This window comes from Melopsittacus undulatus, chromosome 8, assembly GCF_012275295.1.
Source record: "Melopsittacus undulatus isolate bMelUnd1 chromosome 8, bMelUnd1.mat.Z, whole genome shotgun sequence".
Classification (NCBI taxonomy): Eukaryota; Metazoa; Chordata; class Aves; order Psittaciformes; family Psittaculidae; genus Melopsittacus; species Melopsittacus undulatus.
Genome location: NC_047534.1, coordinates 4,102,705 through 4,124,278, shown reverse-complemented (window position 1 = coordinate 4,124,278; position 21,574 = coordinate 4,102,705). Strand labels below are relative to the sequence as shown.

At 47.0% G+C, this 21,574-nt stretch overlaps 1 pseudogene; it reads left to right on the top strand.

The window, feature by feature from the left end:
• The first annotated feature begins 6,786 nt into the window (after window positions 1–6,786).
• On the top strand, window positions 6,787–17,787 carry LOC101878783 (cytochrome P450 3A24-like; annotated as a pseudogene).
• The last annotated feature ends 3,787 nt before the right edge of the window (window positions 17,788–21,574 follow it).

Genomic DNA, 21,574 nt, shown 5'->3' with positions numbered 1-21,574 from the left:
TTAAATATTTTGTTATTTTGCAGTGAGAAGCTTCTTCCAGATCCTGAATAAGGGAGAGTCAAAACCCATTCAGAAATGGAAACCACTTATAGAATAGTGGGACCACTATTCTATATACCTTCATCCCCTCAAGTAATACTTGTCCTCCCCTGAAGCACTGTAGCAGCCATTGATCAATTCCCACAAAGGTGCTGATGTTGGGGATGCAGGACTAGATCTCAGCTGATGGAAACTGGGGCAGCTCTGTTATTCCAGGTCGGTTGTTGGGGATTTTCCCCAGCTGAGCATCTGGCCTAGAGAAGTAAACTAAACTCAGTCAGGTTTGCTACAGCTCTGGTGGGAAAAATGAGGGGGAGAAATCAATGTTGTCCGAGTGGGAGAGTTGGGGAGTGGGGGGAGAGGGAGGAAAAAGTCAAACTGTTGAGTAAAGAACTCATATCTCATATAATATCTCTCCTGAAAGGGATATTATAAATAATGTGGTGTTGTATAAATACAAGCAGTCCTGTGTGGCTGGTAGCTTGTAATAACCCAGAGATATCAACGTACCCATTTTGAAGATCAAAATCCTCACATTGCAGCGTTTTGTGAATGAGACATCCTGCAAAACTGCCAGAAGATGCAGAAATGCTTTTTTGAAGTCATCCAGCTCCAAAGTGTGTAATCCTCCCTCTTCCAGCCCTTACTCTTCTCAGAACACGTTTCCTCCACACATGCTATCATGGTTAGGATTGGAGCATGGACATAAACACGGGAGTGGATGGGAAATCTGCCACAGCATTTGTAGTCTAAACAATACCAGATTGGCTTCCTGCCCTGTCCTGAACAGCACAGGCAGTGACTTGACTGAATCAAGTAATTTGGGCTTTCATTACTGATCTTTTTCCTCCTATTTGTCTCATTTGTTTCTTCTTCCTTCTGCATTTTTGCTCCAGGGTTATCTATTTTTCTTTTCAAGCCTGCCTCTTGGTTTTTCTCTCTCCACCTCCTGTCTCACCAATTACTTTCGTTTGAAACCTGCATTTCCCACAAAATCAAAAAGAACTTTGGCTGAACACATGTTTTTGCTGAGGTTTTGTTCACTTTCACTGTGCCTCAACAACAGGAGTCCTTTTGTTGTCTTGTTTCCTTTGAAATGCAAGGCATGTCCCGCTAAGCCAAGGCGATGTGGCCACTGCTAGAGACCTTCACTAAGCAGGCAATCGGCATGTTCATTACTGATTGTAAATGAGTTAGGATGATCCTAAATCGGAAGAGTCTGATGCATGAAGTCATTCAGTGAGGTTTCACAAGGCAAGATTCTCAGCAGCACCGAAACCGGTGAGGTCATTTGCACAGTCCATGAATCTGCACCTGTCCTATGGAGGAATGAGCAAACAACAAACTATTGATGCGTTCCAGTGACGATAACACCTCAGAGGAAGAAGCAACCAACACCCACTATTTCATTCAAAGGCTCTTCCTGGCACTGTGCAATTTCCAGGGCATTCAGTGCACCACGTGTGCTGGTCTGGCTGGGACATGCACTCTATCTAGCAAAACAACAGTGCTCACAGTGACAAAGCCATAGGCTTGTCCTTCACCCTGACCCTTGATAATCCGAGTTCATGCAAATGCTTGCACTTTCTGCACCGAACAGAGAGTGCAGATAAAGCCAAAAGCAAGTCTGGAAAACAACATGTGTAATACAGCCTGGGGCCTCCTGCCAACAGTGATAAAATGCCTTACAAACTCAGGTAACCTCACCGCAGCCCTATTGAATTGGGAAGGATTAATATCCCTCCTTTGGTAGGAGGAAATTGAGGCACAGGCCAGCTTTACCTGTGGGACCAAGCCACGTTTTGTGTGACTGTTGTGCCCAAGTGGCCTCAATTGCAAATCTCCTCAGTGCAGGGCGAAGGAAAAACATCTTTCTTACAGAGCAGCAGGATGAGTTATTTTTGGGTCCCTCTAAATTGTCTGTTTTCCAGCACTATCGTTCTTTCCCTACCAGGGGAACATGACTGACCTAATTTGAGTCTTAATTCCAACAGTATAAGACCCAACTTGTAAGCACAAACTTTTTTATATATAATTTTGTATTGTTTTTTATATAGGTACAAGTACATTTGTTGGGTATAAGCACCCCAGAGGTGATGGGCAGGGGAGGAGCAGAGCAGTTGGAGCTATTGGAGAAGCTGAACTATGGAGAATTTGGGATGAAGCAGGGTAAATTTCTGGATTGATTTATAAGATTATGACTTAATCTGCTGTGAGACTGTATCCTCTGGGATTAAACCTCATGTAACCTGGTGGAAATTAGAAATGTTTAACTCCCCACTATAGAAAGGTCTGGCAGAAGCAGGATTCAGCATTTCGATCTTCCATCCAGCAAAAACCATCCAGAGTGATCGATGAAAACACTTTTATTGATCCATAGCTGCCTCTGGACCACAGAAGAAATTAAAGAGGTGAGAAAAAGATGCTCATTTTCAATGAAGCTTTTCATGAAGCTAGTAAAAGTTAATCCCATCAGCTGCACATCTGGCTTTAGTTCCTATAGAAAAATCCTCCTGGTGGATTGAGTGAGAAAAATCAGCAGGAGGTGGATTGAAAACTCTGCCTGGTGAGGATGAGTGAGAAGCTTCCAGCCATACTTGCTTGGATTCTTGGGATGGACTGTGCCTGAACATACTCAGCATGGTTTGCATCCAGCACCTGCTGATGGGTTGTCCACAAAGCTGAAGGAATCACAAGCAAAACAAATTCATCCCTGCCCTTAGTCCACGCACAGGATGTGCCTGGAAAAATCAACCAGAGCCCAGGGACTAGAGAAGAGATAGACCAAACTCTGCCTTTGAGCAGTGAAGCTGCTCTGAGTGCTGAGTCTGGCTGAGCAGAGATCCTGGCTCTAAAATGGATTAGACCCACTGGGCTGGCTTTAACATATGTCCCTGTGAGATAGGGTGGGCTTGGAGGTAAGTGGATTATGGTAGAAAGGGCTGTATGTCGTGTGTTTAAAGCTGATGTCTTCAGGGCTGCATCGTGACTTTTGTTTTATTCTGGCTTGACTTCTGATCTGGAAGTGGCTCAGCAGAAATTGAGGTCACTGCAAATGTGTCAGTGCCACTTCGCTTTCTGTAAAGCACTGGCTGCTTTACAAGTGAGCCCGAGCTACCAGCTGGGAGGCCTGAAAAGACAGAGAAGTTCTTCTCTGGCAGGCAAAGGAGAGGCTGTCCTTGGAGGAGCTGGTGTCCGAGTGCGTGGGGGATGCACACAGCACTGCCCCCTCTGTGTTTATGTGATTGGTTTTATACTGTAACACTGATTGTGGCTTGTCATTTTCCATCCTTTCTTGGAAATTATAGAGGAGTGAAAGGGAGATGGGTTTCAGCTGTTGACGCTTCAGGAGCATTCAGCAGCTTTGCTGGATGAAAGGAGCAACGTGGTGGTTTTGCTCTGCAGAGGTCTCAGAAATAGCCAGGCATGAAGCACTGTGTGGTTTCAGACTCAGCAAGAGGGCAGGCAGAAAGCAGTGCCAGCCCCCGTCATCCCCCGGCTGCTGGAGCTCTTCAAGGAAGTTGTACATCTGGTGCATTCCCATTTAGTCCTTTCAAGAGGCTCATTGAGAGCAAGGTTCGTAAGGCAGAGCCAGAAATAAACAGCTCATTATCCCATTTGTGGGACAAGAGGAACATGAGAAGAGAATTGTTAAAGATGGGACAATCGGTGAATAAAAGCCTGATTTTAGCAAGGCTGACATTTTGCTGTATCTGTTAGGAGGTTATCGTATGTTACAACATGAGCTTCTCCACAGCACGTGGAGGAAAGGAAAATCTTGGAGTCTACAATACAGCAGCTAAAGAAGAAGCCTGAGATGCAGCAGAGCATGTTTCTCTTGGGAGCAATCTTCTACTTAGTGGTCCATGCAAGACTTCTCCCCCTTGACCTCATTCACTCCATCCTACCAAGCAGTGGTAAAATCACCTCTCCTCTGTGGAGAACTTTCTAGTTTAAGTTTCTGTACCTCTGTCTCTCTGGGAGTTTTTACAAGCAGAAAGGGGTTTCATTTGTCAGTCCTGTTTCTTTGAAGTCCTGTATGAGGTTTAACATCATCTTCTATTCCCCACCAATTCAGCTCTTGTATCCCCAGTTGCTCTAAGATGTCCCTGTTTTACAGTTATGACCCTACCAGTGACTATAGCTAGATACCACAGCTCAGCTCCCCTTCTGTTTGTGTAAACCATGGTGACCATCAGCTTTTGAATCCCCACACATCTACCTTGCTTGGCCACACATCCCCTCTTGGTGCAGAGGAGTGCAGGGTGCGGACCACAGCAAAAGGGTGCTGATGACAGGAACACAAACACAGGGAAAGTATCCAGCACATGAAAGCCAAGCTCCCTGCCTCTGCTGCGATAAGGACTGGTCGATATCGTGTGAGTTAATATTGAACCCAGATTGCTGTCAGGGTGATATGTCAGGAGCAAATATGCCAAGAGTCACCACAGTGCAATGAACTGTGTGATGGCCAGTGGACGAACATGGGAGGCATGTGGGGCCATGGCAGTGTCCAGGACTATAGGAGGAGACCTTGCCATGGGGAGAAGCAGGGGTCACATTAAGTCATTCCTGTCTCCATGGTATGAGAATAGTCTTTTTATGCACTGTGAATATTGCCAGGGCTCCCACAAACCTCTTTAGAGTCCTTGGCTTTTCTTACTAATGCAGAAAGCAATGGCACCATGTTGGTGTCAGTAGGAAGGGAGATGTCAAAGGGTCTGAAGCCATGTCTAGTCATGGCCTGGAGGAGGAGGTTCCTTTTGACCACTCTGGACCCTCCACAAATACAGATCATTAACCCTGGAAGCATCAGGGGGGTTATAAAGCATCTCTGTGCCCAGCGCATTGAAGAGGCCATTTATGTGACTTACCAATGGGGTTTAACAGCTTTTTCTGAGACAATTCCTATTAAGGTTATTATCTGAAATGGGAGGGGGGTTGGAAAGCAACAGTTTTGTGAAACAGGTGAAATTAGGAGAAGCATTGGTACCAACCCAGACTGCTGCTGCTGTGATTTTGCACTTGTTTTAGCACATCTGCTGCACAAGGGCAGTGGGGAGCATTCATCACTCCCCCTTTCAGTACTATGAGACGTTTTTCGTGCATTGGGCAGACAAGAGCTGTGTAGCTCAAACTTGGACAATCTTCTCCCTTTGTCTTAGAAAACGCAGCCTCACCTGCAGCACTCTTGTGTGGCCTGCTTGCCCACAATGCTAAAACCCCTTAAATGTTGCCAGGAAACATTATCTGAGAGGCTTCCCTTCTGCTTTATCCCTCCTGGGTGCCATTTGAGTGATACACACATTTAAAAAAATAGCCTCTCTAAGTATATGCTCTACCATAACATTTGGTCCAAAGGGCTGTGGAAGTGTAAAAGCATCACTTTAATACATTCAATTTGTATAAAAGTATGTGACAGTGAGTGTTCAGAATCACCCCACCTGCAGCTCTGAGTAGTGGTAGCAATTTTAGGTGGGAGGTGGACTATTTATCAACTATGATTTGCTGAAATCTGTGGATCCAGGCAATGGTGTGCTTATGTTTCTTTAAGGCTGAGTGTGCCAAAGGCAGGAGAGCAAAGCCTGGTGCATGGGACTGTGATGTGTATGTGGGGTCCTTGGCTGCCTGTCATCTCCCCTTGTCCATGAGGGTCTGCTGGTGGGCTCAGAGGACATGGGGAAGGGAACCATGCTGGGCTACACAGAGGAGGAGACTCATGGCTCTTCCTGGTGTGATAAGGGCAAAGAAGACCATGTCCCAACCCATCCCCACAGCTGCCCACCAGCGTAGTCTGCTCATACATGTAAGGGATTTATCCTATTCTCTGATAGAAAGCAGCTGCTCCCATGTGTGTGTCTGCGGGAGGACACTGAGCTGCCTACAGTGAAACAACAGAAACCATCATGTGCAATGACCAAGAATAAACAGAAATTTGGGGGGAAAAGGGAAATGAGAACCCATCCCTAAGCACCATGGCTGGGGAGCATTGGTGCTGGCTGACCTACTGGTGAGCCCCATGCCCTGGTCAGCAAAACCACTAATCCAGGCAGTGGGAGCCTGGCAGAACTCCCATCAGCTCAGGAGAGAGCACAGGTTGTGTCGACCTCATCCTTCTTCCCACCAAGTCTGTGATCCTGAGGATAAGAGACCCCTTTCAACCTAGGTAAGTGTTTCCCAGCCAGTCTGTCTCCTCCAGCCCCTTATGCTCCTGGGCCCTAAATAGGAGGGGGGGGATGGAGATGGGAAGGAGAGGCATAAGGGAAAGTACATCTGCACAGCCAGAAACCCCGGGGAGCTGGGTAGGGTGAACAGCAGCAGTTCTTTGTCCCTTCCAGTTACACCCCTCAATGAGAGGGATGAAGCCAGCAAAAGCAAGACTGGACAGGGTAAGGAGGAGCAGGCCTGGTTCACCATCACTGCTGCTGTAGGAACAGCCAGAGGATCCCTTGCAGTCGCCTGTGAAGCCCATAGCTGTTGGGTCTGAGGCAGGAGAAAGGAGTTAAGGAGTTGACATGCTTTATTAACATTTCCTGTTGTAAAATCTCTCCTTTCAGCATTTTCTCAAGACATTCAGAGCTGGGCATCTTATTGACATCCCAGTCCAGGGAGGAACCTGCACAAGGGTTAAAGTTCGAGCAACCAGCAAGCAAGACAACTCCTTCTTCTCTGTCATGTGAGTTTGGCCATGGCTGAAGGCCAGGCTTGACAGCAGAAGAATGCTTTCAGGGCAGGCTTAGATGCACAATGGACCTCATGCCAAACTTTTCTCTTGTCACTTGGCTGCTCCTCATCCTTTTCCTGAGCCTCCTGGTGCTGTAAGTAGAGACTGATCCCCCAGTGTGAGTGGGGAGGAGGAGAACCCTGTGTCTGCACCTGGGGAGGGACAGGGGTCATCACCCTCTGTATGAAGTGCCCAAGTACTTGATAAGTGTCAAAAACTCATCTTCAGTCTTCCAGTCTACCTTTCAGTCTACCTTCAAGGCAGAGCCAAGGGCTGGTAAAGGAGGCTCCAGGGCTCCCTGTGCCTTCCCATTGCCACCTGGAAGGGAAGGAGGAAGATGGGCTGGGTGGAAGATGGGCTGGGTGGCAGGGAACTAAAGCAGAACTTACTGATCTGTTTGCTTTTCTCATCAGATCCAAAAGGAGAAGTGACTTCCATGTTCTTAACCACATCAAGCTCCGGCTGATACCAAAGGGGACAGGGTGTCCTTGGGTTCTGCAAGCTGGGAGCAAGGCAGTGGATGATGTCTGTGTCTGCCTGTGTGCCTGTGCCAGCAGAAGCCCTTGTTTAAATAGTTATGTTGGCAAAATTGCCCTTTTGCTTATGTTGCTCAGGGGAGCTGTAGTGAGCTATACAGGCAAAAAGCTAATTTTGCTGTTGTAATTTATGTCCCTCCTCGGCTGCTGGGCTGCTGTGGCCCTACCACCTGAGCATCACAGTTGGGCTTTGCAAAGACAAACACAAGGGCAGGTCTCAGCTTGAGAACTTAATCCCTCTGAGATCCCTCCTCAGTTGCCTGAGTCACTGGTGTCTGATCTGGGGAACCAAATGAGGCCCCTGGATGTGCCCAGGTACACTGTGTTTGCCTAAGCTGGGCTGCAGCTCTGCTCAGCCCTTGTCTTCTATCACAATGTACCCCCATTTATCTTGTACCCCACATGTCCTCAGCTGCTCCAGAACTCCATCTTTCTCTGGGGAACAGAAGCCTGTTATTAAAGCTGTTCACTGTGCTCAGGATGAAGAATATTCTCTTTTCATTGCATAAATGCATCTCACGTGCTCTTTGCTCGGTAGCTATGGCCTATGGCCCTTCCAGACCTTCAAGAAGCAGGACGTTCCTGGGCCATGACCTCTTCCATTTTTGGGAACTTTCCTGGAGTACCAGCATGTGAGTACCAGCAGCTGCTGCTCTGAAGCTGTCTTAGATGCTTATCTGTAGCTGGTGCTGTTTTACCACATCTCTTTCCTCTGCCTTTGATACAGTGAGATGGAAATGATGCTTTCAGGTAGGGAGCAATTTGGGCACACAGTGAACACACAAATTCAGGTTGACCTGAATAAGGTGTGCTGTATTTTTCATCTACTTTGTCATATAAGCTATTAGTTTCTCCCTGGATTTGTACCTGCTCCCCAGCAGCTGAAATTCTGTTGGAAACAAAGAAAGAAAAACATTGGAGAGATGCTTAAAACTGCTAATTCCTGAGAACAGCATGTGCTTTGTGTCACCCTCATGGAGAGGCTGAATTACCCCCGCAATGCCCACTAGAGCCACTTGCTGGTGGGCCAGCCTGAGACTAAGCCAGACAAATAGGTTTCTAAGTAAAACTCCAATATTACAAAGTTCCCACACCTTACCAGGTAAGTAGGTAGTAGATGGTCCCAGGTAGCTGGCTGTAAATGCACACCAAAATATATTAGCTTCAATGAAAGAGGTTGTGTTTACTGGGTTTACAGCATGCAGGTGGTCTCTTACTAATGGTGTAATGCATGGTGAATGTTGTGTCCCATATGTTTGACCCTTACCTGTAACATCAGTTAAAACCTGAATGGAAACAAAGCAAAACAAAAAAGCCATCACCACTCCAGGTCTGTAACTGCAGAAGCAGTTCTCATGAGAACAAGGCAGTAGCAGCACTAACTTACAGAGCTGAAGGTGAAAGGACGCCATGGTATAAAGTTGTGCCTGCTGTTAACACTGAAACTGTGTACCCTATGGCACCTTGTTTTCATTGCAATTGTAGCTCAGGATGGCTAGTGGGAGTTGAAAGTGCTTTTTCTCTCCTTCCTCTATGATCTCTTTCTTCTTCCTGCACAAATGTCCCCTATGTCTATATGATACTTAAGAGGTACCCCAACCTCTGCCGCTTACACTGGGGTTGTGGGATGCACATGGCACTGCCAGTTGTGCCCTGCTTTAGTCACTCCTCACTGGCAAACTGTTCTTCTTTTGCAGGGAGTCATGGAGTTTGATCGGAAAGTGCTTTGAAAAGTATGGCAAAATCTGGGGGTGAGTTTCCTTTTGCAGAACTAAACTGCCTGCTTGGGGTGCTCCATGGCCGCAAAATAGAATGGAAAGAGGTACATTGCCACCATGCCTCAGTACTGTATTCCTGCACTGAATGGAAATGCAGGTTCACCACAGGGAAAGTCTCCAGCCATCTCTCCAAGGCTTCTCTCCTGCTGGGGTTTCAGTAGGGTTCAGGGCTGGGATAATGGTGACCAGTTCAGGGAATCATTTGTTTCCATAAGCTTTGAATACTCCCTCCACTGGTTGATGTCACATTGAGCCTCACGCCTTTGAAGCTGCTTTTCTGGCTGTCTTGAGCAGAAAGCAAGCTGCAGGCTGCCACAGTGGTTTTCATCTTGCTCCCTGCTTCTCCCACAGCCTTGTAGCTACCTTTCAACCATGAGCTACCTTTCAACCAGGTAAGGTAACTACCATGAGCTTACCTTTCAACCTGCCTCCCTGCACAGCGCTGGTTTTGTGCAGGAGCCTCTTACCCTGTTTCTATTAAGAACCTCTCAAACCAAAGCAAAACTGTTGTGCAAAAAGAGACCCTAGGAGGCTTCATGACATCCAGTGTATTCTTTGGAAAGTTTAAATGTTCTTAAGCCTCTTGAAGACAGCAGCTCCCCATAGCTGTCAACCAAAGCTCCCTGCTCTTTAGCCCACACCATGGCTTTTAAGTTTTCCTAACTGTTGTTTGGAAAATGGAGGAGACAGATGAGCTTTTCCCCTCTCGTTGCCTCCTAGGCCAGGCAGGGAAATCTCTTTACCCTGCACGTAGACTCTTTGGTGTGGGTTTATTGACTCCAGTTGTGGAAACAGAGCTCGCACAGCCCAAGTGCAGGGAATCAGTGTTACGGCAAAAGCTGCCTTTTATCTAAACCCACACTGCTTTGGCAAGTCAGACGATTGCTAGAAGTGCTCATGCTGCCTGGGTTTGGCATTTTCTTTCCCTTTCTCCTCTTTTACTACATAATAACCAGTTTCAGCATCATCCCTTTGGCTGTTTTGTCAGAGAGGACTCAGCTGGCCCAAACGCTTTGGGCTGCAGCAGTAGATGGCCATGGTGCTGGCCACAAACAGGCTGCTTATGCTTTAACTGACCATGAGCAATGGTCTGACTGTGTGTTTCTCTTGGCTTAGGAGTTTTGATGGCAGGCAGCCTGTGCTGGCTGGTTTGGACCCCATCCTCATCAAAAATATCCTGGTGAAAGAGTGCTACACCGTTTTCACCAATTGCTGGATAAGTATTATCCCCATGCTTTGCTCTCTAGCACAGAGTGCTTGCAGCAAGAAAGGAAGTGTTCTTTGAGCCCTTAAGCAAGTAGTTGCTCTCTGTTGGTGGTATCAACAATAAAACCCTGCTTGGAAGGTGTAGAGGCCACTCTGGTTGGGACAGTGGGACATCAGCCTGGGTGTACCCTAAAGCTTATGTCACTTATGACTCTTATACTTCTGTTTCTGTTTGCTGGTTGAGGTAGAGCTGATGTGACTTCAGGGGCCAAGTCATAACTCTTGGTGGGTCTCTTTTAGTTTACGTTTCTATGGTGTAGAAGGGGCTGGAAACCTTCACCCATCTCCTTTTATAATCATGTCCCTTTTGCTGTAACATTCTTCCTGTGCAGAACTTTGGTTTGAATGGGATCCTGGGGTCAGCCATCAGCATGGCTGAAGATGAGAAGTGGAAAAGGATTCGTACTGTGCTGTCTCCAGCCCTCACCAGTGGAAAGCTGAAGGAGGTAAAGTAGAGGCCACTGGTACTTTGCAACAGCCAGAGGAGGACTGGGCCATTTCTGGGTACAGACCTTCCCTTCAAATGGGGGAACTGCCCAGCATTCTTAGATGGAGGTAAAAGAGTCAGCAGTGCCTTCTGCTTTGGTTTGCATTTCAGATGTTCCCTATCATTAATCACTAAGGTGAAAAACTAGTGAAAAACATTGAGAAGAAAGTGGCCAACAATGAGATCATGACCTTAAAGGAGTGAGTAACTGTGTGGGGCTGGCAGGAAAGAGTTGGGGTGGGGAAGGGGCCGTTTTGGAGAGCCTTTTCCATGCTGCATTGTAGACCCCTTGTCAGCTATGAAGATAGATAAACTCTGTCAGGGTCATGGGCATGGTGAGTTCCTCAGCAGGGGCCTTGCTGTGCTCTGCTCTGCTCAATTGGGGTAGCTGTGCTCTGTTCCCCATTACATTTCACTGGGGATGCATTCTGAGGAAGGAGCAGCCCTCATTCCAGGAGCTCTGCAAGGTGTGGTAGTTTTGGATGTCATAGAATCATAGAATAGTTAGGGTTGGAAAGCACCTTAAGATCATTCAGTTCCAACCCCCCTGCCATGGGCAGGGACACCTCACACTAAACCATGGCACCAAAGGCTCTGTCGAACACTGCCAGGGATGGAGCATTCACAACTTCCCTGGGCAACCCATTCCAGTGCTTCAGGACCCTTACATGACACCCTTCTGAATGCAATTTTTGCAGTCCCTCTGACAGATCGAAATCACACCATGGTCTTTGTTACCCTGGGCAATGCTTTCCAACTGCAGCCTAGGGTTTTGATGCTGGAAAAATTGGGGGGTGAATGCAAGTGGGGAAACAGGTTACTGCCAAATCAGGGCAGGACCTGCTGCGTTAGGACTCTGCACTGAGTCCTCGATTAAGACGTTACCTCTCTCAAGGATTGTTCCTAGATGGGCTCTTATCCCTTAGTCTGGTTGGGTAAATCCCATTCACTCTTTCTTCTTCTCTACGTAGCATTTTTGAAGCCTACAGCATGGATGTGGTAGTCAGCACTTCTTTCAGTGTGAATATTGACTCCATGAGCAACCCCAGTGACCCTTTTGTCACCAACATGAAGAAGTTTCTCAGATTCAGTGTAAATCCTGTGCTCGTATTCTAAGGTATGGCACACCTCATCTAATACAGCCCTGAACTGATGTCAGAGCTGGTCACCACCTGCATTGCCTGGTAGCTCCCTTAGTAGCCTTGAGTCCTCTCTTACTGTATGAAAGATGCTCAGCACTTTGCAGGATTATATTTACCCTAGCATAGTCAAGGTTAGTATAGCCTATGTGAGTCTTAGCAGCATCCTTCTACAAGCAGAGACCCTGTTTGCAGAGACACGGTGGAGAGCTGAAGACAACAAAAGAATTTGGGGGGGACAGGGTCCAGATTTACCCCTCTCCTTTCTATGTTTTGTGTCACTTTTGAGTTTCTTGGGCCCCTTTGGCTAAAACACATTGTTCTTTTATCTGGTTTAAGTGTTATTCCCCTTCATTGCCCCAGTGCTGGAAAAGATGAATGTGACTCTGTTACCCTCAAGGGTCATGGACTTCTTCAAGGGCATCTTCCTGAAAATGAAGAAGGAATGGGAAAACTGCAGCAGAACAGTGAGTCCAGCCCCAGTGGCTTCTCCTCTTCACTGTGCTGTCCTTCTGAGTTCAGGAGGGACCTGGTGTTATCCCCTGGGCTTCCACATGGGGAAGGTGTCTGTGTCCATAGAGAGTCTCCAGTCTGAACCTCAACATGCACTGAAACCATGAGCCTGCCCCTGGGGCTGTGAATGGAAGAGGTCTCAGCAAGGAGGTTGTGCTGGGCAAGATTTGTCTCCTCCCCACCACAGCTTCTCTCACTGCCTCTGTTTGTCCCCAGGACCAGATTGATTTCCTGCAGCTGATGGTTGACTCACAGAGCTCACATGACAGCTCCAAGTCCACTGAGACCAACTCCTACTAATGAAAACATTGAGATATGTCCTCCTCTCAGCAGAAAGTGTGTTAGTTCCTTGTGTGTGTAAAGGAAGGAAGTAGGAGAGGATTTTAGTCATTAATTCTACAGGAGATTCAAAGTCTCAGTAATGGGACCACAATGATGTTTATCATATCAACTATATTTTATTATAGCCCATTTCCTGTGATAAATCCTGAGGTCTGTTTGTACAACAAAGAGCAAACAGGGTGAGTATCTGCTTACTCCCATATTTTATTTTGTCTTCCCAAGGCCAGCTTCCTTGGCTGTATTTCACGATGCACACAAAGCACATACACTGTGTGTACCTTTGTCTCTGAGCTCTTCCCTGTCCCTCACCCTAGGTAAGCTGTTAGATTTTGAGAGTAATGGCTCAGCCAAGGCATAGTCCCAGCCCATCAATCTCAATCAAAACAGGCTGTTTGTAAACTTTGAGGTGCCAGGGCAGGGTATTTGTATGATGTCCTGCACTACAGGCTGCATCCTGGCAGCGCTTGGACACTACTGCAGGACCAGTGTTAAATCCTGCATTGGTTCTTGCTAGCACTGCCACAATATGCTCAGGGCTACTAATATCTCAGCAGCACTAAACTCACCTCCTGGTTTAGAGCAGCTGCTGGACATCTCTGCATCTCTACCTTTCCTTGGAATAAGTCCCAGAAGATAGCAGAGACTTACAGAGACTTTTTGGGCTGCACATACCTTGATTCTGCTCTTAAGGAGAGCAATGTAACACTGCTGATCTCAACAGGAGTTTTCTGGCTGTACAAGAGATCAAGGTTGGATGAAGCCTTGGGTGCCATGGTTTAGTGTAAGGTGTCCCTGCCCATGGCAGGGGGGTTGGAACTGGATGATCTTAAGGTCCTTTCCAACCCTAACTATTCTATGATTATTCTGTGTTTCCTTTACCAATTGTTAAGTATATGAATGGCACTGCTTAGATTGACAAGTGGGATCCTGAGTGCCCAAAATTGTGGTTTTCAGCTTCTTGCATGTGCTTTTATGCATCTTTTCAGCATTAAGTGATGAGGAGATTCTGGCCCAGGCTCGTGTCTTTGTCTTTGCTGGCTATGAGACCACCAGCTCCACGCTCAGCTATTTATCATACAACCTGGCCACCCACCCTGATGTGCAGCAGCAACTCCGGGATGAGATCGATGCATACCTGCCCAACAGGGTAAAGGAAGGTGAGGAGATGCTGGGGTTGTACCAAAAGGCAGGTTGGAAACAAGACAGAATGGAGGAGATGCTGCCTCTGAGGTTTCATCTCCTCTGTACTCTAGTGTGTGGAGGGGAAGCAGCACAGGGTTGTTGGGGTGGCTGCTGAAGTCCCATGTCCCTAACCATCCTGATTCCTCTCCCCGGGCTGCTCCCACATACAATGCCATCACACAGATAGAGTACCTCGATATGGTGGTGAATGAATCCCTCTGGCTCTTCCCACCATGGGGCTCAACAGTGTGACTATTCCAAAGCACATGGTGGTCATGATCCCAGCCTACGTGCTGCATCGTGACCTGGCATACTGGCTGGAGCAGGAGGAGTTCAGGCCTGAGAGGTGAGGGCCAGGCAGGGGGAATTCTGCATGCTCAACCTTAGCCCTGGGAGTGGAAATGGCAACGAAAGTGGGGAATGCGTGATTATAACATTTAAATTAGGCATTTATCATTGTCTGACATCTAGTCCCAGCATTAGCATGAGGGGAGTTTTATGATCTACATCCATAAACTGTGCATGGAATTTAATTAACTGCATTGAAGGCAGCAACAGTGAGAGCAGCTCCCAGCAGCTGTAACACTGAGGGGTTTATGGCCAGATATTATAACAAGAGCCATTGGGTGACTGGCAGGATGCCACGCAAATCAGCAGTGGAAGGGCAAAGACAGGCAGGGAAATAAAACTTAATCTTTCAGCTCAAGTCATGAAACAATCCTCTGACAGACCCTATGAAATGAAGCAATAGCCCAAGGCAGACCTGGTGGCCACAGAGATGCTGAGGGCTGGTCCACAGAGCACAGGACCACATCTGTACCCTTGCACCAGGAGCTGAAATACCCCTGGAAGCTAACCCCAGTGTGGGGATGTGGTGATCTCTGGTATAAAACATAGCAGTATCAGGCAGAAGGTGGGGAGGGAGATGGATGCTGCTGAAATCACCTATGGACCCTATGGTCACCTTGTGTTGAATGCAGAGGGAACCACCCAAATGGGAGTACTCTGGCTTTGGGCATGTTACTGGGCATGGGTATCTGGGCAGGAGCTCTTGTCTTGCTAGGAGTTCATCAGAGGGATGTGCTGGTGTCTCAGTAGCGAGATACTTCAGGGCTGGTTTAGCGTGGCTGAGGTTTGTACCTGGACCTCGTGCACTGGGAATGAAAAGCTTTCTGACATGAAAAATAACTGATCACTAAGAAGTATGACTGAAAATGCTCAGTGGCAAATTTCCCTGTGAAGCTGATTGTTCTTCCCTGGTTTTCATGATGAGGAAAGGACCGGCTGGCATGTCTCAAAAGCAATCCTGCCTTTAGTCACACAGGGGGAGAACGTCTTTGTGTTCACACAGTGCTTTGATCTAAAGGGAAGACGTGAAGCTGTAGACCTGTGAGGTTTAGGGCTTGAAATCTGGGTTCAGTTTTTAGAGCTGAGAGGGAGTTCTGAGAAAAGAGTAGTTCCAAAACCCATTAGCATATTCCACATATTCCCTGTTCACCTGATGCACCTGGAGATGCACAACCACCTCCGAGCAGCAGGATAAAAGCGGAGGCATAAGGTGTCCACTGAGACAGAACTAAGGGATTTAGCTTGATTCTTCCAATATGCACAGAAACACAAAAAGCTTTTGCCTTCCCAGACCCCTCACGACTTCAGAATTGAAACCTTGCACAACCACAGCTCTAACTTCTCTTTTTGTTGTTGTAATCAGGTTCAGTAAAGAGAACAGAGTCTATTGACCCCTACACCTTCCTGCCCTTTGGGGCTGGCCCTAGGAACTGCATAGGCATGAGGTTTGCTCTCCTCATCGTGAAAGTGGCTGTGGTCGTCCTGTTGCAACACTTCTCATTCAGAACCTTCAAAGACACGCCGGTGAGGATATGGGATGGTGTGTTTCATTACCTGCCCTTTAGTCCCACTGAGATGGTCCTCTACAATTCCTTTTGCATACATCTCAGGACAAACAGGGAACTGTCTCTCATGCACATTAAATCCCTCTCTTCCCTCCGGGAGTTCAGAGGCTGCTAGCTTCAGAACCACTGAACCTTGTCTGCAGACTTGGGTTTTACTACTTCATGCAGAGATCAGGGAGGATGATTTCACTGGGGATTAGAGAGGCGTATGGGAATAACTGCATTTAAATCTCTGTTAATTCAAATGGTTCACCACAAGTTACTGATACATTTTTCTAAGCCTTTAGAGGAGCAAATTTGATGTTGGTGGAATATGTCAGGCTGAAATTCCTGAGGTCCTTCGCTTCCCTTTGGGTGCACCTAAGTTGTGGGGTTCTTGCTCCCCAGTGGTGCACTGCCAGTCTGTCTTGGCCAGGCTCAGGAAGACCTTGATCCAGAGAGCAGAATGGGAATATCCTCCTGAAATAATGGCATATTCCAGTGACTCAGAGGCAGGTAGCTCTATTTTTGGTGTTAGCTTCCAGCCCCATCCTGGCTTTCTGCACTGCCTGCTGCAGAAGGCTGTGCCATTAATACATTTCATTCACGAGGTGAGCTTGGGAAATCAGAGCAGAGGGGACAGCAAGTGTATTCAAAGGACATTTGTTGTAAGAAACAGAAGGATCCTTATTAAATTATTGCTTGGCACTGGTGCTCAGCTGGAATATCTGCACATTCAGATTGCAGCTCAACTAGTAACCTGGAGGTGAAAGACTGTAATAGTCCATTAACAATGCAGTGACCTATCCACCCTCCCTCAAGTCTAATGACATTTTTCTAGTCCTCTGCAATCCATAAAATTGATTCTTTTTATAACTGCCTTTAATTAAAAGGAGACAAGTTAAATATGTATTGCATTATTGGTGCCCATAGGTTTATGGGGGCTCTTTCAGCCCTTTTCTCTACAGAAGGTGTCATGTACATCAGATCAGAGTGGGAGGGAGAAATTCATACTGAAGCATGCCTATGGAATAGATATATATGGAAGCTGCAGCCTCTCCTCGCTCCTCATTGATGGCACGTTGAGCTCTGACCCACATTACTTAAGTTTCCTGAAACAGAGCTTACTGGGATGTGGGGATGTTAATGTAGCTTGTTGAGTTGGGGTGTATCACCCTTGTCTTGATGGAGAGAAGGAGAGCTGGGATTGAGTTGATGGAGGACACTTGATAAAACACTCTTCCCTGCTCTGCAAGATGACTCCCTTGAACACCTGCTTTCAATGTTCCTTTTACTGAGATTTCCAGCCTATCCCATGGGAGCCCATCACTTTTACCTTGGTACTCAGCCTGAACAGCAATCTTAGTTTCATTCTTTCTGGAGAGCTTATTGCTCCTCCAGCTCCCATTACGATCTAGCTCCCCTTAGTGCTTACACACTTCAGCATTAACCATGTCACTGCGTGTCCCTCCTCAGCTGCAGCTCCCAGATGGATTTTGGCTGGGTTTCCCCTCCGTGTGTAGCCTGTTTATCAGTGCACAAAGCTCTTAGGACCATGCTGTATTAAAGCCAGAATTCACTAAGCAGTTTATTCAAGAGCTGAGGGCTATTAAACCCTAAATCATAGCTGCTTTGCGTGAGTAATAGTAATAGTCCTACTCTAAGTACACCTGTAAGTTAGGAAATGCATTGAAAACAAGAGGTGGCCAAGGTGCATGTGGGCTGCAGGGGTCCTGTCAGTGTCATGACTATCCTTTTTCCCAGCTTATATGGCTATTTTATCTCTTGCTCAAGATCCTGCTGGTTCTGGACACAAAAGGTTTCATGCAGCTGCAGAAACCATCATCCTGAAGATGGTCCTCAGAGCCCATGCTGATGTGGAGCAGTGAAGGAAGCAGGAACAGATCAGAGTCTCTTGTTTGATGGTGCCTCCTCTAAATCTTGAGGCCCAGATTGATGTGTGCACTGTAGAAGAGCCAGTGGTGCGACCCCTCCATTTCACCACGGGGCATTAGGGATTTGGCTCAGCATAATTACCTGAGCATTATTCTAATGACTATGAGCCCCAGATCCTGCTGTCCCGGATCACAATAGGCATCTTGCAAGACCATTTGCACTCAAGTTATTTGGGCATATTTTTTTCTCTCCCTCTGAAGAGGCACTTTTCTAAGCAATTTGATTCCAGACACTGTCAGTCTCTTCTGGCAGTGTAATTTAAATCAAGATAGTGAGAGCAAATTGCACATAGTTAAGTAATGCTGCCATTGCTCCTGTTCCTACTGCCTGCTGGGTGCCTCTGTATGTCTTCTGGTTTTATTCTCTTAGGAATGCAGAGTTGTCCTGGGCTATTTCCTCAGCTGTGTGCTAAGACCCTGACAAGTGTTAAAGTGGTCTCATCCTTGCAGGAATGAACACCCGCAGCCAGTTCTCTGATGCTGATGTATTTAGATTTTCTTGTGATTTTAGATGGCTTTTGCGTGATTCGGAGCGCAGATGAGACAAGCAGTTACTCCTAATGACTGGAGATCTGCAAGAGTGGGACAGAAGTGCCCCATGTGTGTTTCCTGATTGTTTGCTTATTTTACCATGGGCATGCAGCCATCTCCCTTAGAAGGATTTGTCAACACAGGCACCATCTATACTGCAACGTAACACCTTTTAGTCTATGATTTATATTAGGCCAGCATAAGACCAACTTAACTGAATTAATAACAGTGCAGGATGCAGCATCGAGAGCCTTCAGATGCCCTGGAGAACCCCAGTCTGGAAGAAACATCTTGCCTTTGGCTATTGAGACCTGCAAATTCTTGTTTGACATAGATTTTAGAATATCTCTGTGCCAGCATTTCATATCGTTCCCCCAGAAACTGCTACTGGAGGCCTACCTGCAGTAAAGAGCTCACCTAAATTGTCTGTAACCAACTGATGCCAGTCTTCTGCTCTTTCATCCGTATACATATGCATCTATCTGTCGATCTCATAAGCCAATGGCTAGATAATGATGTGGCCCCACCACCTCTCCCAGCTGGGCCTCTTCACTCCTTTGATGAGATCCTCAAAGGGTCCTCAAAATCAGCACCACAGAGTGGAGATAAAAGTTCTCCTTTGCAATTCATTCTTTCACTATCACCCTGCAGCACCACAAGTTATGGAGTGTGTGGTCATGCCAGTCTCAGCCATCTGTGTTTCTGTGAAAGCAGAGGGGTTTGATTCCAGCTCCATGCTGCAGAACCCTGTCCTGCCGGATTCAAAGGGCCAGTGCTCACTCCTAAGCACCTCATGCACCTGCTTTACATCCTTCCACAGGAGGGTATCTTCTGCTTCCAAGCTGTCACATTTCAGCACTGGGTGAAATACTTGTATGTGCGTATACATCCAACCCAGTCAGTACCATCTACGATGCTGCCTGGATTCCTGGGAGATAAAACCTTGTTTTAACCTGCATGAATCTCTGTGTGTATCATCAGTACTAAGAGCTGCTTCTGGAGGTGCAGACTTTAAGGTGCAACAGTCCAATATAAACAGCATAGATAGTGTGAAGTGGTTTCTATTGCAAAATTGGGCTTAGGAACTTTATTCACTACTTAGCAGTTTTTAGATTTCTTTTATATTCTTTTATATATAGATATATTGTACATACATTGTTAGACATTGATTTTATACTTCCTTTCTATATGTTTTAGGAAACGAGCAGAAAACTACAGAGGCACAATAACCTTCCTGCAGCAGACTGAATCCCCCAGTGAAAGACACCCTTGACTGGAAGTGCAGGGGAAGAGTGAGGCTGCTTCCCTAGAGAGCCACCGAGGAGCTGGGTGAGAGGGTTAGACAATTCCCAGCAGCTCCAACAGCCGCAGCTTCCCCTCCTGCCCTCCCAACCTGCCGCAGTGCAGCTCCCTTCTGCCCCCAACGTATAAAAGTGACAATTCATCTTGGTGTTCAGCGGTTCCTGGCCCCTTTCTAAAGCCAGGGCACTGTGTTTGACTGTGATGGCACATCTCAGGGGAGAGCAGCAATATATAGAAGCAGTCAGACCCTGGAGAACAAACAGCCGGAAAGTGCCTGTGCTGTCACAGCAGTTCATGGAAAGGGGCATGGAAAACCCTCACGTCTCTGCCTTGAGAGGTGACCGAGGAGATGAGGCTGATCAAGTCACACACAGTGTCACAGGTCAGGGATGAATTAACACCCTTGCTGGAGCAAAGGCCGTAGCTTGCCCTGTGACAGTGAAGGAAGCGTTTTGCCTCCTCACTCCATGCCTATGCTGGAATTAATCACTCACATACAAATGTCAACATTACGGAAAATATCCTTCAGGATAATCTTTCTCACAAAGGTGCTTAACATTTCTGTTATACACAGTTCACTTGCAGGTGTCAAAGGATTTCTGCCTCTCTCATCTCTATTCAAAAGCATCTTCATCTGCTGGCACCCCATGCCGATGAGGCAAGTGATGAACGCGCAGCACTGCTCTGTCTCCCGGCACCTGCACAGGACTCTGCCAAGGGGTGAAACAAGGTTGAGGTGTGCCAAATCTCATATTCATTTTGCTGAATTTGGTTGTGCTTAGGAGCAGAAGGCGCACACCTTCGTCAGTTCCAACTTGTCATACAGGGAGATTTGCCATCACGTTTTGGCTTTGTGGAGTGGTTGGGTTGGACCTTGCAATGGGGAATCACTCAGACCCTGTGAGTTTTCCAGCAGGCACAGTAGATGGGGCAGTTTCTTGGCTTTATTCTAGCCTGAGCAGCTATTTGGAGGATGTTCCTAGTCAGCCCTTTCTGGTCTGATTTCCAGAGTATGAACCCTGCCTTGTAGCCAGAAGGCTGTGCTCTTCCACAACCATGTACCTCAGTTTACCTCGGTGTAACTTATTACTTACAGTTACTATTACTATTGCCTACTTACAGTTAGGCAACAGTGAGCTTTGCTGTGTGTCCACTTTATGCCATGCTTTGATTCAGATCACAACAAGGTCATGAAGTGGGCAAATGGGTTTCCTTTTGGAGGACAGTAAAGCAGAAGTGTTTCAGGAGCTCTTCTAACATGCTCCAGCTGCTGACAGCTTGAAGTGAGTCCTCTACTCCCCCTAAAAAAACACATAGGATGAATATAGGGCTCTCAGCATCAAATCCTTTTCTTTGCACATCCCCCTCCTATAGCACAGGACTGCTTCCTAATGCAAACATAGCTTCAGCTCAACAACAGCTCCTGCTGTAAGGATAGTTCACCATCAAGTTGCATCATCCAAATCTGGCTCTGTTCACTTGCGCTTCAATTATTTAGGCTTGTTTCAAGCAAGAGCACCCACTTGCACTTGAGATGGTGCTCACTCATTGGAGTGGTATCACTGCTGGGCTTAACGTGCTTGAGTGCTTCACTGGTTCTCAATCCTCTCATCACTGTGCAAGCCAGTGAGCACAAGGTCCCTGGGTAAAGGGACCTTGAAAGTCCCTTTTCAAGCAGTTGTGCCTGCCACAATTTCCAAGACACTTGGAGCTTTCCTGACCCTGACCCAGGCTTGCACAGGGGTTGTCCACATTATTGCTGCTGGTGCTATACTGGACCTGCTGCTGAAGAGAATCAGGCCTCCAGACACCCTTATTGAATGCTCGATTCAGTTAATATTGATGGAATAATCAGCCCGCAGAGTCTGCCCAAAGGTCAGGAAGCAGT